Genomic DNA, 5,639 nt, shown 5'->3' with positions numbered 1-5,639 from the left:
TTTGAATATTTTTTTTGATCTCCCAACCCGACAGGTTAAAGATTAATCCGTTGCGGATCTGAGCTCCATTTAAGGGTCTGCTGCTGGCCAATGGGTTGCTGCATGCACAAGGCGGGATTCAAACCCTCGACACTTGCTTAAGCGAACGAGTGAGCTAACCACTCGATCAACCCAACTTGGTTTGGGTTTGAATATTAGAAATAACAAAAATATTTTTTTATAATAATTATATATGATAAAAAAAATACCTTTTTTTAAAAAAAGAAAAGTTGAATATCAAATTTCTCTCCTATCCTCATTATATATATGTATTCCAGCCGCCCATGAGAAGACATTTGAAGGTGATATTCATAATTTTGCTAAGAAATGAGGAGTGAGGACTGATGAAGAAGGACAGGAACATATGTCCTGGAGAGTGGCAGACATAAATTAGGCTTTGTAGGGTCACGAGTGAGAATCGGAAGGTCAACAGTTGATAATTTAATTAACAAATAAAAACATCTATTTCATGATAAAATGATAAGTTAATAAGAAGATAAAAATTCAAAAATTAGAAAGAGAAGAAAAAGGAAGACCCAGAAATCATGCAAATGATCCAAGAGTGTTTGGGTATTCATTATTATTGTTGTGGCAATCATTTGCATTGCACATTTTGCACGTACATCATTCTCATGAACAACCAAGCAATCAATTACTAGTCCACAATGGTTCAAACTCATCAATCTCTCTCTTTCCCTTTAATTTTTAACTCTTATCATTTTAGTTTTGTTCTCACATTCTCCATTACTACCTACCAATTAAGTACCAACCAAACCGACACAGCTTTGCCCAAACATCATCCATGTGCTTTTCCTTCTATTTGTTGGTGGGGGGAAATTAAAGCTTGAACAAGATGGTTCTCAAAATTGGTGCTATACTGCTATTCCTAGTCATACATGTTTTGTCTGTATGTCGTTTCCATCTTTTTTTTTTTTTGTTTAACTTTTACAGGAATGAAACATTATTAAAACACAAATATTTAGATAAATGCATAATAAGGATCATGAGAAAAAAGGTTAAAACATGACTCGATTTTCTTCGGGCACGATGAAGCTATAATATACCATATTCTCATATCTCAATTATAATAGTTTGAAACTTAACAAATTAAACCTCTCTCACACTTAAAACTAAACCTCTAGATCATGGAATTTATAATAAATACATCCGAATTATATATGTATGAATGGTTTAATTTTAACTATAAATTGTTTGGAAAAGTTGTGTATGTGTAGTGAGACGACGAATAATTTAATATGAGTGTTAGACTATATATCAAGTATATATAAAGAGTAATATTAAGGAGCCAACTTTTTTTTTAAGTCAAAATCAACTAATTTTTTTAAAATTATTTTATTTGTTTTAAATTTTAGATTTTAGATCTTAAATTCTTAATTCTAAACTCTAAATTATGAATCTTAAAATAAAATTGATTAACGTTGACTAATTAAAATTTATTTTTTTATATTTTTATATATAATAAAAAATATTAAAAAATAATACTTTTTATTAATATTAATCAGTACTTTGAGCTAATATAAAAAAATTTAGAAGTTTAGAATTTAAAATTTAGTTTAAAAAAATTGATATTGATTATGTTGATAATGTAGTATTATTTTATATAACAATCTATGTATTATACACGGATAATGAGAATTAAAACTTGATATATCGTCAGATAAGAGTTAAAAAGGTTGTCTGACTCTTTAAATTTTGATCATTGATGTGAGATTAAAAGGTACATATGTGTTTCTCTTACTCTCATCCAAAGTAAAAATATTATTTGTACATCAAAATTAGTTACTAACATCAGTTACTAATATATTTATATGTGTGATTAAATTTATTTTTAATATGTATTTATATTTTAACATATATTTTATACTGATGACTGAAAATAGTTGAAAATAATAGGTATATACGTAATATAGCCGCATACAAGACCACTCCTCTCATATGATCATTCTCCTATATATAACAAAGCCAATTCTATGATGTCTTTTGTTTGGTATTTAACTTTTACCTAAATTATTTTTTATAATAACTTTAAAATATTTAAAAAATTTTAACTTTTATACTTTAAAATGTATTATACATTACATACACAGATTATCATACTAGCTATTGTCTAAAAGATTTATGGCGAGTCTTTTTTGTTTGGTGTTTAATTTTTGTCTAAATTATTTTTTATAATAATTTTAAAATTTTTTAATTTTTATATTTTTAAATGTAAAATTAATTATTTTATCTATTTTAGTAATTAGGCAATACTTTTTAGACACCATAACAAACACCATACAACAATCTGTTAAGGTAAAAAATTTTGTTAGATTAACAAACTCTATTAGGGTACACAAACAGGGAGGCTAAAAATCCTCTACGTATGTGAGTTTTATGAAGAGTAAAAAAAAGCATGGCTCATAATGGAGCAATACAATGAGTAGAATGACCAAGAATCTTTTCTTGTTTAGATTTTTAATAACATTTATGATAGAATAGAATGAGTTCTTGAGCGCGTGTCTTTTCTTGGAAGATAAAAAAAATAGGGATTTTGGATGGATAACAATTTGTCGGAGTGTTGTAAGAACCGGACCGGACCGGCCGGTTTAATCGAAAAACCGATAAACTGGTGGTCTGACTGACTCGGTTGAAATTTTGGACCGAACAAGAATTTGAACCGCTTAAAATCGGTCGGTTTTTTACAAACCGAACAAAATCGGTCAAAATCGACCGGTCCTATGGTGCTCCCAACAAATGCAGGTTTTGGGTGCTCCAACAGCATTTGAATATTGATCCAATATTCAAAAATGTATTCAAGGAGTGTCAAACCCATGCCTCCTTGCTAGGAGCCAACAAGGAGCACCACCAAGCTAGTGTGTTCATTTGTAAATTTATATGCTAATTATTTTATATATTATATACATACACAACTGAATTATTTTATATTTATTTAATTTAATTTTAGTTTTATACTCAATTTTTTTTAATTCTTTAGAATTTATAGAATTATTAAAATAAGTATCAAATATTTTAATATTTACATTTACATATTAAAATGTTAGTAAAGATATTTATTTTAAATTTTTTAGAGTATTGAGTTAGTAGGTCTTCGAAGATTTCGACTTAAGACTAATTAGTAGGGACATCTAAGCATCACCACTAAATTTCACATGAAAAATTAATGGAGGGACGTAATGTGTTCATCGTTTACTATCTTGAAGGACTAAATTAATATTTTATAAATTTGTACTTTTTCAAGGGATAATTAATCTGAAGTCGAAAATTTTAAGGACCTAATTGTCACTTTATTCAAATTTTTACTATTTTATATTTTTTATTTACGTACGACCGGTTCTATCGGTTCAACCAGTGACCCACCGGTTGAACCAGTGATCCATTAACCCAATAATCTGACCGGTTCGATTACCGGTTCGGTTCTGACAACTATATTTTGTCCCTTCTTCTCCCATTAAAATTTCTTTCAAACAAGGTTTACTTAACTTCGTCCATTAAAAACATATTATATATGCGTGACGCGTCGTCTCCCAAATATAATCTCAGAAATGCAAGATTCTTCTTCTTGTGTCTTCAGTTCCCCTTTTTATATGCAGTTTCGAGATTTCAAGTTGTCCAAATTTGGGCCCTAAGGAGTCAAATTCACATATGCCAAATTATTCCACCAACAAAATACTCCCTCTATTCTTTCTTATCCAGATATATTATCTAAAGATAAACTAACAAAAATTAACAAAGATAAAAAGGAATGCAAGGATTAACAAAGAAATGTCACCAATTGTTATAGAGGGCCTTCTTTTTTACCACTATCATAAATGGATTTTGAACTCAAGTTTCATATAAAATCAAAGACAACAAAGTTAATGAAGCCAAAAAGATATTAATAGGGGTGTCCGCGGATCGGATCGGATCGGATTAGATATGGCCGAAAATTCGATCCGATCCGCACAATTTTCATCAGATCGGATCGGATATGGTATCTGCACTTTTTAGTGCCGGATCCGATCCGATCCGATCCGCACATTTGCGGATCGGATCGGATATCGGATATCGGATATATCCGCATAATTAAACCTTTTCTTTTTAATCATATTTCTACGTAAAAGAATTCGATAAAAATATTTCTTTCATACTTTTAAACTTATTTATTCCTAAAATATTTTTAATCAAACTCTCTCTAAATAACAAAAATAAAATAATACAATATATGAATAATAATTACTAACTAAAACATACAAACAAGTAAATATAATACTAAACATATATATATATTTATTTATTTTTTAATTATTATAGTGCGAATCTGCAGATCCTATAATTACTAAAATAATCTTGAATCTGATCTTTTATAAAATACTCATTTTTACCCCTACTTTATTTATTATCCAAAAGACCCGAAAACTTATATAATTTCAAATTATACCTCGATTTTTTATATACAAATATAATGTTACCCTTCAAAAATAAAGTTTAAATACTAATCTTCCTCTTATACCAAAATCGAAACCCTTAGCTCTTTTCTTTCAAAATATTACTTGTATTTTAATCTGTTTTTGAGTTTTTCGGTTATCGATTCTTCGTAATTTTTAATTTAATCTCTCGGCCATTACACCTCACCAATTTTTACTTCATCCTCAATGATATTTCAGTCCAAAACTCACCAAAACAATTTGGTCCTTGCTGGTTTCATCACAGCCAAGCCATAAACTTCCTAAATACATCAATATATTACAAAAATTCAACATAAATTCAATCAAACTCAATCAATAATCAATCACAACATCAAATCACTTATTCAATACACATTTGTTAATTGAGAATTTACCGAAACCCTATCTCCATACGAAATTAAAATACTTGAAGCTCCAAAAAAACTTTTTGACCGAATAACTGAAGAAAGAAACGTAAGAAATCGGCTACACCACCAAAATCACCAACTGGCCGAACCTCAAAGAAAAAGGAAGTTACGTCTCTATCAATTTCTACCGAACAAAAATAACGTCAACCTGTAAAAAAAAAAAGATACGAATATTTTTATCGAGTTAGATTTTTTTATCTAAGTTACGGACTACAAAAAAATCAAAAGCGGGAGCTTTTGGGAAGTTCACGGTTTCTCTCTTCGCTCTCTCGGTTCTTTCTCTCTTGCATTACCCAAAAATGAAGCATACAAGGCCGATTAGGTACTAATGATCATGCTTTAGAAAAAATGTTACACATGGGGTGGTTTAGATGTCATTGGTTATTAAATAAAATGAAATATGTGTCATGCATAAATATATATATACATATATGCTTATAAGTCACATTTTGCATTTCTTTCTTTTATTCCCTTAATAGCTCGTTGATGGTGATGATTAATATAATGGAAATGATTAGGTATCATGCTTAGGTTATATATATGTACTCATGTATACATATAAGCCATCTTATTTCTTTTCTTTGGCTTGGGTTTTTTCTTTCTCTTATGGCATTCGGCCATTTAATTTCTCTTTTCTTTTTCTTTTGAACTCATAATAATAATAATAATAATAATAATAATAATAATAATAATAATAATAATAATAATAATAATAATAATAATAATA

This window comes from Arachis ipaensis, chromosome B01 (assembly GCF_000816755.2).
Source record: "Arachis ipaensis cultivar K30076 chromosome B01, Araip1.1, whole genome shotgun sequence".
Classification (NCBI taxonomy): Eukaryota; Viridiplantae; Streptophyta; class Magnoliopsida; order Fabales; family Fabaceae; genus Arachis; species Arachis ipaensis.
The sequence above is the reverse complement of the archived record's forward strand: the minus strand, read 5'-3'. Positions refer to the sequence as shown.